Source organism: Podarcis tiliguerta, assembly GCF_965153285.1.
Source record: "Podarcis tiliguerta genome assembly, chromosome: 6".
NCBI lineage: Eukaryota > Metazoa > Chordata > Lepidosauria > Squamata > Lacertidae > Podarcis > Podarcis tiliguerta.
Window position 1 is genome coordinate 41,945,257 of NC_139539.1, and position 11,640 is coordinate 41,956,896.

Sequence of the window (11,640 nt, forward strand, 5' to 3'; positions counted from 1 at the left end):
CCTTGTTGATTGTGCTGTGCATGTTATGGAAGTGTAACAAGAACTCTGGCCACAACTTTGAGCCTTAAAAAAGAGAATGTCTCACACCGAATGTAACCAACCTGTAGGAAGGACTCTATTATTTGAAAAGAGAGGTGTTGTGTGTACTTTTGTTGCCCAAGAAATCTTTTAATAAAAGCATAAAAAGGAATGCTGTAAGAAACAGATAGGTAAAGGTAAAGGGACCCCTGACCATTAGGTCCAGTTGTGGCTGACTCTCATCTCGCTTTATTGGCCGAGGGAGCCGGTGTGGCCAGCATGACTAAGCCGCTTCTGGCGAACCAGAGCAGCGCACGGGAACCCCGTTTACCTTCCCGCCAGAGCGGTCCCAATTTATCTACTTCCACTTTGACGTGCTTTCAAACTGTTAGGTTGGCAGGAGCTGGGACCGAACAGTGGGAGCTCACCCCGTCGTGGGGATTTGAACCGCCGACCTTCTGATCGGCAAGTCCAGGCTCTGAGGTTTAACCCACAGATAGTCTACCTTTAATATGTTTTTTTTGGTTTTGTATGTAACATGTACCATATGTGATTGAACCTGGGGTCTGTTTGTGCGGCAACATACCTTTCCAGCCCCCTGTCTGGAAAACAGTGACCCTCAGTACACACAGAAGGGGGCAATCTGTGGCCTAACTCTATGGGATATAATTTTAATTGAAAATTATATGGCTAGCTTGATGTATTTGTCTATTATGAAAAGTAGCTAACTTCTAAAGTTTCTCAGAAGATGCTGGTGTGTATGACCTGGACATGTCTGATGTGTTCAAATTCTGAAAGTAGCCAAAAAATTCAAATAGGTTCTTAAATCATTTTAGTTAGATTCTGCACTCAGCGTCACCCTAAGTCCCCATTTTTAAAAAACATGCAAGGAGAAGCCAGCTGTGTAGGGAAAATGTGAACAACCCTTTGACCTAATTTGTTTTTGTTTTGAGAGAGTCAGGATGTGACCCTAGCGTGTCCTCCAACCAATGTATACGGGTCACTGTGAAAATCAAAGATACAAACTCTCTCCTTCTTGCGGCAGTTTTTGGCAAGTTCTTAGATCATTGGGAGGAATATGTAGTGAGGTACTTAATGAAATCCACAAGACTCCCTCCCTGACTTCCCAAAATTTAATTAATTATTGGCTTCCACAAAGATTTCTAAAAGCAATAGCTTAGGGGGCTGTAGCAAATCTGTCCTGCCTTTCACCCAAGCACTGATCCCAACCTCTGCATTAGTGGAGACAGGACTTTTCTCTTCAATTAACTGGAATATATTTTTCTATGGTTGAGTGGACATAGGTGTGCTATAGGGCAATGCAGGAGCCACCAACATGTTGCCAACTCACACCAACCTAAGGCAGCATGCCCTCTGGTTAGGGATGAGGGAACCATGTTGGCTAATGAGTAACAGCTAGAAAGACAGGGCTTGCAAGAGGCAGTTGTTCAAATTCTTTTTCTCTTGAAGCAAGCAGGTAAGACATGCAAGGGGCAAAACTCCAGAGCTGATCCATTCGGCAAACTCCAGAATATCTGACTGAAAATGTTTTATTTTAGGTAAGATACCAGATGTGAATTGAAGTGAGCAACACTGTTCAGGGAAGTTTTTAATCTGTGATATTTTACTGTATTTTTTGTTTCTATGGAAGCCGCCCAGAGTGGCTGGGGAGGCCCAGCCAGATGGGCGGGGTACAAATAAAAAATTATTATTATTATTATTATTATTATTATTATTATTATTATTACTGGTTGAGGCAAAAATGCACAACACAAGCGATGGCAAAAGAATAATTTCTCTTGCCATACATGCAGCAATCTGGCAGATGAACTCACCATGTTAGATGTGAGGTAGGGTTGCCATATTTCAAAAAGAAAAAATCCTGAAACCTGCAATTTCAAGCTTTCAGGGCTGTTTCTGCTGCTTTTTCCATCGTGTTGCCATGCACCCAGTTTTTCCTGACATTTTGCCAGTTCGGCAAAATTCCCTCCCAACACCATTTTTACACCCCAAAACCAGGACATGTCAGAAATTTTCCTGATGTATGGCAAGCCTAGTGTGAGGAGAAGCTCCTTGGAAGTCCAAAAAACTGACAGTTTGTAGGCAGAGATACTCTCCTTTTGAACTGTGTGTATACAGTGCAGAAGATCTAAGGGAGATGAGTGAACTGAGGAGGCAGAGACTGGGCTTTCCCCTCCAGCCAATGGGTGTAGCTATTTCCCAAGACTTGGCCTATAGAAACTGTCTCATAGGTGTGGTGTAGGATGAAGAACACTAACATGTTTTGCATATCAACTTTTAACACTGGGGTTTGAGCAACTGACAGATTCTCAAACATCAGAAGAGCAGATAGTGAGAAGGTGAATTGGCAGAAACTCCTTTCTTTCTTGCCAGACTAGACACTCAAACAGATTTGCTGAGGCAAGTGAATTTAGGACACTTGCAACGTGCCAGGGAAGCTGTCGTTTGATTACTCCAAAAACAATTCAATATGGAGTGATCAATATTTAAAAGCAAGGGCTTTCACAAATGACAAGGAGGCTGTTGTTGTCTACCAGGCTCTGTCCTGCCTTCCTTATCATTCAAGTACGGTTGCTGCTTTTGACTTCCCAGGGGGCATTCTTGTGTCATAATAGAATATGATGGCCCTTTATGTGTACACCTTTGCCTATGAGGAGTGAGCAAAAACCTCCTGCTGCATTGTCTTCGATTTAATGGAGGCTGTGAATACACAAAGGGCTAATCCACACTTTGCTTTGCTTTGTTCTGATTTAGCGCAGAAGAGTGGGTTTTCCTGGGGAAGCCACAGGGCAAAAGCCAAACCACTCGGACTGGAAAACTGCTTGAACCCATGCTTTCTAGGCACAGGGCAAGCAGAAGTGTAGACCTAAATACTTAAAGTACATTCCAAGCACATCCCCCCCCCCCAAAGAATTCTGCATAGTTTACCCCTCACAGAGTTACAAATACCAGCTTAACAAAATACTGTGCCCATAATTCCCTGAGAGGGAAAATGTGCTTGGAATGTCCTTTAAATGTATAGTGCTTACGCAGCCTGAGGCCTACCTACTCCAAAGGCATTTTGCTGTCTGAGGCAAAGGATAGTATGGCACACATGCACCCCACATAAAGAAGCCAACTAGACTGGCAGATGAAACTTAATTTCAGCACTGGCGACAGGACAGCGTCCTCCACCACACCTGAGGGCAGCGAGCCGTGTGACACACACACTTCTGTCCTCCAACACTGTGTTGCCACTTGCTGCCCACTCAAATATACGCTGCCGTGAAGCCGTGAAGCAGCAGTGGTGGGCCAGCATGTGTCACCTGAACAGAGCTATGCATCTGCATACACAATAGCTGCTAGAATATGAGCTGTACACACTGACTCAGTCAAGGGCCTTTCCCAGTTGTGTCTGTGCTACTTCAGAAGAAGGTGAGAGACAGCCAAAGCCAGCATCCATGAGCCTAGCTGGCAGAAAAGTGGCTGTGGAACAGGCTCCATGGTAAAAGACATGGGGTAGGTCAACACAAACACATAAAACTGCTTCACTTCTCCTTATCCAAAAAATGGAATATTTTGGTGCCAGAGCATCAGCTATAAGTAATTACTTGCCACAGGTAAGAGCTACCAGTTAGAACTGTAGAGTTGGAAAGGTTATCTCGTCCAACCCCCTGCAATGCAGGAAGCTCAACTGAAGCATCCATGGCAGATGACCAACCTCTGCTTAAAAACCTCCAAGCAAGGAGGGTCCATAACCTCCCAAGGGAGTATGTTCCACTGTCAAACAGCTCTTAATGAAAGAAAGTTCTTCCTGATGTTTAGTCCTCTTTTGTACAGTGGTACCCCGCAAGACGAACGCCTTGCAAGACGGAAAACCCGCTAGACGAAAGGGTTTTCCGTTTTTCGATGCGCTTCGCAGGACGAATTTCCCTATGGGCTTGCTTCGCAAGACGAAAATGTCTTGCGAGTCTTGAGATTTTTTTCCGCTCCCCACCCCCTTTTTCTAAGCCGCTAAACCGCTAATAGCCTTTTAGCAGCTAATCCGCTAATCCCTTAAGCCTTTAATAGCCGCTAATAGCCGCTAATCCCTTAAGCCTTTAATAGCCGCTAATAGCCGCTAATAGCGCTAATCCGCTAATAGGGTTGCTTCGCAAGATGAAAAAACCGCTAGACGAAGAGACTCGCAGAACGAATTAATTTCGTCTTGCGAGGCACCACTGTAACTTGAAGCCATTGGTTCGGGTACTGCCCTCCAGAGCAGGAGAAAACAAGCTTGCGCCATCTTCCATGTGATAGCCCTTTAGATATAGCCCTCCTATAACTCTCCTCTTTTCCAGGCTAAGCATACCTAACACCCTCAACCATTCCTCATAGGGCTTGGTTTCCAGACCGTTGATCATCTTGGTCATTCTCCTCTGCACACATTCCAACTTGTCCATAACCTTCTTAAACTGTGGTACCCAGAACTGGACACAGTTCTCCAGGTGTGGTTTGACCAAGGCAGAATAGGGCAGTACTATGACTTCCCTTGAATGGGACACTTTAAACAGTCATGGCTTCCCCCAAAGAATCCTGGGGATTGCAGTTTGTTAATGACACTTAGAGTCATTAGGAGGCCCTTATTCCCCACCACCACACATGCATGGCTACATTTTTTGAGTGGTTTATCAGTCAATCCATTTCCCCAGAGGACTCTGGGAATTGTAGCTCTGTGAGGGGAATAGAGATTTCCTAACACCTCTCAGCAGCCATTAGAAGCTACACGTTCCAGAATTCTTTGGAGAAAGCCATGACTGTTTAAAGTGGTCTGATACTGCTTTAAGTGTATAATGCAGAAGGGACTAGCGAGTCAGACCATTATTCTCAGTACTGTCTACTCTGAGAGTTTCACACTCAGTCCTTCCTAGTCCTATCTGGAGATACCAGGGATTCAACATGGGACTTTGAATGGGGTGCACCACTGAGCTACTGCCCCTCTGAGCCTCAGCATCTACCCACCCCCTAAATTGCAACCCCCAACCCCACTTTATATATACAGTTGTACCTTGGTTGGCGAACGCCTTGCAATTTGAACATTTTGGCTCCCAAATGCCGCACACCTGGAAATGAGTGTTCCGGTTTGCAAACGTTCTTTGGAACCCAAATGTCCATCGCGGCTTTTGTGGGTTCCAGTTGGCTGCAGGAGCTTCCTGCAGCCAATCGGAAGCTGTGCCTTGGTTTCTGAATGTTTTGGAAGTTGAACAGACTTCCAGAACAGATTCCGTTCGACTTCCGAGGTACCACTGTAACTGGAAAACATCCAGATAGAAGCACATGGATCTGTTGCTGTCATATGTACCTTGGTCCTTAGAAGTCAGAGTGTAGTCAGGAATTGGAGATCTTCACTCAGACAGCATGGATTCTGAACTTTTGCCATAACATTCAGGCCTTGACTCTCTGTTCATACCTCTTTCTCTTTCCAGTGTTTATATGAGTCATTATCCTTCTTTTCCAGTCCGTGACAAAAACATTCAAACTCTATATGAAAAAAATTAACCCAAGCACAAACCAAGCATGCTGTAAAGCCTAAGCATGAAGATTCACATATGCTTGTCGAATGTGTATAATCAATTTCCATTCCATTGAGACAACTGTGGATATTTTGGGTAGCTTTCCTACCCCTCTCCCTATCAGAGGGAGATGTTGGTTCTCTCTGCCTCTTGGAAGCTGCATTGAAGTCCAAGCTGGGTGTACCTGAACTTAAAACAGAAGCAGGAAACTTTACCCTCAGTAAAATAGTCTTTTCTTCTGCTGTCTCCAAAAGACATTGAAGACCAGAGAGGTGAAGCTGCAGACCATCTCTCTCCGCAGACTCTGGAATGACTGAAAAGCCAGGCAAGAGAGTGTTTGCATTGGGTTGGAGCCATCATACCATTAACCATTCCAAATTATTTGTGGGCTGGTTAAAGGAGGGAGCCTCGACCACCACGGCCATTTGTCTGCAGGGAAGGCTTTCTGCGCCTGCATGCAGATGGGGTGTGCCTCATACAGAAAGCATCTGGAATCAACTGGCTGGATAATTCCTGTGATATTGCAACACAGAAAAAGAAAAACCCCATTGCTAAATGCCTGAACTCTTTTACATCCCTTAGGGCTCATTTTATGTTTCCATCTGCCCGAGTCCACATTTCAAAAGCAGCACAATAAAATGCAAACATCATGCATTTATTTGGTGTATATATAATTCCCAGACGGAGTGCAAAAATACGGTGAAATGCCTCTCCTTTGTCTTTCCCCCATTCAACTGCACAGCATAAAATGAGAAAAAAATCAAGTGAATAGCACAGGCTGTGCCTCCCAGTCTTTGCAACAGGCCTGCCCAGAGGACATGTCTTGGGATGGGAATTTCCTGCTCATGTGGCCTGGCACTGCAGCGCACACAACTTGGGAGTGCAGGGAGTCTCCTGAAAAAACACAGGTCCCTTTGGCCCGGATAATATTCCCAGCAACTCATTGCTGAATACAGACTCCACAGATCCTGCCCTAGTCTTCACCAACTTCTTGGTTGAAGCAGCTTGGATAGGAACATCAGAAACTGCTTCATACCAAGTCTGATCTTTAGTCCATCAAGCTCAGTATCTACACCAAGGGTAGTCATTATTGGACTACAGCTCCCATCATTCCTAACCACTGACCATGCTGGTTGGGCTGATGGGAGTTGGAGTTCACCAACATTCAGAGGGCATTATGTTGACCTGAGTCACAGTGACTGGCAGTGGCTCTCCAGGGATCTCTCCCAGGCCTACTGGGATGCTGGGAACTGAACCTACGACCTTCTGCATACAAAGCAGATCCTCTTAACACAGCTACATGCACTTGCATTCCAGGGGGTTGGACTAGATGATCCTCAGGGTCCCTTCCAACTCTACAGTGATCCTCCATTTATTCATTTCAGGCACTGGTAGTGCTGGAACTGGTAGCCCAGCCCCCTAAATAACAGCTGCCTGATGTAGCTGGGATGAGATCTGGAACATGGGCATCCCAGATCACAGTTCACACCCTTAACCAGTATGGTTGGTAACACCAGCTACTGGCGACACTTTTGCCTTCCCTGTATTGTGCCTTCGTGCTTGCCGTTGATGTTTGCAACCTCAGATCTCCCTGGAACCTCCAGTTCTTTCCAGTTGCTCTTTGCCAGTCACAAGGAACAGGGAAGACTTTCCAAAGAGCTAACAAAAGTGCAGTCTAAATCCTGCACTTCTGATTTGCTTGCATTGATGGTAATTCAGCCCGGCTGCTTGAAAGCTCCCTTCTCCCCCAGAGGCGAAGTGCCTGTTCAATTCCAAGCCCCTTTCCTGATTGCTTAAGTTCTGCTCCTATATCAGCCTCATCTATCCCCCCCCCCCCTTTTTCATAGTGGAGGAGAAGGCTCCCAACCTCCTCTTCTGAACATCTAATCTCTGGTAAAAATCACATGAGTTGGATTCTGTTCCAAGAGGGAAAGACTCTGTGTGTGTGTGTGTGTGCGCGCGCGCGCGCAGTACACATCCTGCATGAAAATAGCCCTTCCCCCAGCAGGCACATGACTTCCTAAACCCACCAGGAATGGAGGTGCTACTGGCTAAGAAAGGGGCACTGCAAAGAGTGCCCCCAAAGCCTGCTTTAGTGGGCTTTTTTTCCGTGGGTAAATGCTGGATAAATGTGGACTGGCTGCTGAAGTTCCTAAGCAAATCTCTGAGGCTCAGCAAGATGGATTGCATACACAAAATGCATACACACCACACATTTAAAGCACCCCTGGCTCATACACACAAAGAATCCTGGAAACTGTAGTTTGTTGAGGGTGCTGGGAATTGGAGTGCTCTGAAGGGTAAACTACAGTTCTGAATATTCTTTACAGGTAGGGGGTATGTGCTTTAAATGTGTGGGGTGTATGCAGCCCATGTCCCAGTTACCTGCAAACCTATTTATTCAAAGAATGGTTCTAACTTATATATTCAATAAGCCAGGAGTAGTTATTCTCTCTCTCCTGACTCCCACATTTCCATGAGAACAGATAGTTAGGAATTTGTCTCAAAATCTGTGGAAGCATAAGCAACTGAAATGGGCTGCCAGATAGATTTCTTTGACCGAAAGACAAGAACTAATCATCTAAAAAAGACAACAACCATGTATCTGTGTTTGGGAACCAGGGGTGTGTGTTGCTTCCTAGGAAAACATTAATGCAGTGTGTGTGTGTGTGTGTGTGTGTGTGTGAGAGAGAGAGAGAGAGAGAGAGAGAGAGAGAAACTGAATAATCTTAACACTCATGCTGCAATCCTATATCCATTTACCTGGGAGAAAGCTCCATTTAACTTAGTGGGACTTACTTGTGAGTAGTCAAATATAGGATGGTGCTACAAGTAACCTTATTAGAGATTACATACACCCACTTGGAAGAAAAACCTATTGAAATCAATGGGACATTGTTCCAAGTAAATGCGGTTTGTAAATACTGGTGTGTACCAGAGCAAACCTATGCATGCTTCCTCAGAAGAAGACCCACTCTGCCCAAAGGGGCTTACTCTCTCATAAGTGCATATATAGGACTAAAGCCTTATGGCACAATCCTATATATGCCTACTCAGCATAAATCCCATTGAGTTCAATGGGACTTACTCCTAAATCAGTGTCTATGGGATTGCAGTTAGTGTCTCTTAAATCACACCACTCATTTTAAAGTGTTCTCCTCTTTAGGTATCAAAACTTTTATGTAATTGAACTAGGGACCAAGTCATAGACTCAAAGAATTCTAGAGTTGGAAGGGAACCTGAGGGTCATCTAGTCCAACCCCCTTGAAATGCAGGAATTCTGCCCACAGTTGTTCCTGAGTGGGCTCAAACGACCAACCTTCTGGTTAACAGCCAGATGTGCTGACCCATTGTGCCACAGGAGTCTCTGAGTGTGGGAAAATGAGTCTGTCTTCCGAAATTCACCTCTTTGTGACAAAACAGAAAGCAGCCCTAAATTCTCAGAAATGCAAAGAATTTGTATTCATTCCCTCAAGGAAAAAATAAACATCGTACGATTTTCTCAGCTACCAGAGTGCGAAGAGGAATTGAATCTGCTTTATTAAACTAATTAGGGACTCTTAACTCTTTTCTATCCAAAACCGTTTACAAATTGCACATGCGGTGCAAGCAGAATTAACGGAAGCAACTTAGAAGGAAAAAACGAAACCACAACCTAATATTCCTCTCTGAAAATAAAACTCACCTCCTATCTCCCCATACCTTACAAAATTTTGATTATGAATCAAGCTTACAGATAGTGAGACTTCTGAAACACTCAACTTGCTTTGGCAAAGGCTATAAACATACCAGATGTATGTGGATGTGTGCAGCATATGAGAAAAAAAGGGGGTTCCCCAGGTTTTGCTGCCATGGAAAGAGTCTCAGAATTTTTAACCACCTCTTTATTTCACTTTTCCTTTGTTTGTTTGACAGAACTTTTGCATGACCAACCGAAACAAAAAGCAGCCTTTGAAGACCCAGAAAGAAAATACCTGTTGATCCATAAGACAGGGGAAAGTCCCACCTGACTACAGGTTAAGAAAGAAGTCCCTCCTTTCTCTTGTTTAGAGTAGGCCATCCCCAGATAGAGGACACCTGCCCAGGGCTTACCTGTTTCCACCTGACCTTCCTCCTGCCTGTGTGTGTTTTAACTTCCAGGACTCTTCCTCCCCCTCTTCCTCTCCCTCCTCACTGCAGTCCGGTTCGGATGCAAATGACCCTCCTGCAAGCCGTGTGTGTTTTCTCCGGTTCCGTTCCTCAGAGATTCTCTCGGAGAGGGGTGGGTGGGAGCGAGGGGCGGAGGAGAAAGTCACAACAATAACGTCTTTCTCTGGCAGCCAAACTCCTGGCATCTAATCCACACGCATGTCCTTCTGCCTGGCTTGCTGAAAGGTTCATGTGTAATAACATTTCCTTCTGCTGGGGCAAGAAAACTCCCCGCGAGTGTTGTTCAACAAATCACATTAAAGAAAGAAAAGAAAAGAAAAAACGCGGAGCTTTCACTCTCTCTCTCTCTATAAGCATGTTGCCCTCTCCTAACTTTATAGTAAATCTGTGTGTCTAGGTTTGCGTTTCAAAGCAGCAGGACTCAGATGACAGCCAGGCTCAATGGGCAGTAAATGGCATTCCTGTGTTTTAAAGCGAGAGGCAGTTCTGTGCATATTCCCCCATCCTTTCTAAATGCAATTGTTTTTCTATGCTAATCTTCCTTTGTTGCTACCATTGTTAACGTTGACTATGTCAGGGTATTGCTGGCTGGGCTGTTAAAGCCGCCTTAGGGTAAGGGTCAAAGGCTGCCCTGGGAGTTCAGTAGGGTGGCAATTCAATGCTCCTAGAAGACCAGGATAAAGGCACCAGGGCTAAACCACAGAAGCTGCAGGAAGTGCAAAATGCCACTGTGAAAATAAAGTCTAATATAGTTGGAGTGGAGGGGGTATCAAGTTGCTCTTTCTGCTCATAGGGGTCAGTTCAGACAACATGTCGCCCACCATGTGCAAAGTGCAAAGTGAAATCCAGACAAGCTAATAAAGGGGGGGGGGGTGAGCAGCCTCTGAGTTTGAACCAGTTCAGTTTTTAAAACAGTTGGCACACATTTGTTTATTACTGAATTTATATCCCACCTTTTCTTCTGAAGGAGCCTAGGGTAGCAGACAGAAAATGTGCAATTTGACAATAAAAAACCAAAGCAAAAACTTTCTAAAATAGTTACAACGTTCAATAAACAATTACAATTGAAACCATCTGAAAGCAGCTACAGTTAAAAATGTTCTAGAAGCAATTCAAAACATTATTCCATCCAATGATCTGAGGGTTGCCAGGATCCGTATGCTTCAGCCACCAAATGCCTGGGTAAACAGGAATGTTTGCAAATCCTCCTGAAAGTTAATAATTATGGAGACAGGTGTATCTCCCTAGGGAAGGCATTCCACAACTGGGGAACCACCACTGAAAAGGCCCTGCAGTGGGTCAGCGCCACTGGGCAGCCCCAGTAGCAGCACTGCCAGCAAGACCACACCTGCCAGTCATAGGGACTGAGACAGCTGGTACTGGGAATTGCACTCTTTCAGGTAATTGGGTCCCAAGCCAATCAGAGCTTTCTATAGAATCACAGAATCATACAATTGTAGAGTTGGAAGGGACCCTGAAGCGAATACTAACACCTTAAATTGGGACCTTTCCTGCTGAATTCAATCCTTTGCACAATAACTCAGCTGGTAGAGCCTGGAATCTCAGGGTTGTGGGTTCGAGCCCCACATCGGGCAAAATATTCTTGCATTGCAGGGGGTTGATCCTAGTGGTCCCTTCTAACTCTGCAATTCTACAATTCTATAAAATCAAACGGCCATACTTCTGAACAAACTTCTGTAGGGTTGCAAAGCACAGACCTGGAAAGTGTGGTGCCAAAGGAAGACTGGATGAGCCTAGAGTTACCTGCTCCCCCTGCCCTTTAATGAAAAGTCGTGTTGGAAAGATGCTCCTGGGAGTAGAACTGTCATGGAGGAGGGCCTGCTAACCCCTTTTTCTTCCTGTCTGCTGTTGCTCAGTATTGCCTCACTCCAGCTGCTTCTTCATCAATGGGGGGAAAGAT

General features: G+C 45.0%; 1 protein-coding gene across 1 annotated transcript in view; it reads right to left on the reverse strand.

Moving 5' to 3' along the window:
- Positions 1-10,142, reverse strand: part of PRELP (proline and arginine rich end leucine rich repeat protein) — a 34,888-nt gene extending 24,746 nt beyond the window's left edge. The window contains exon 1 of the mRNA XM_083445590.1: positions 9,663-10,142. The gene's annotated coding sequence lies outside the window, so the exon portion shown is untranslated. The remainder of the gene's footprint in view (positions 1-9,662) is intronic.
- Between the last annotated feature and the right edge of the window lie 1,498 nt (positions 10,143-11,640).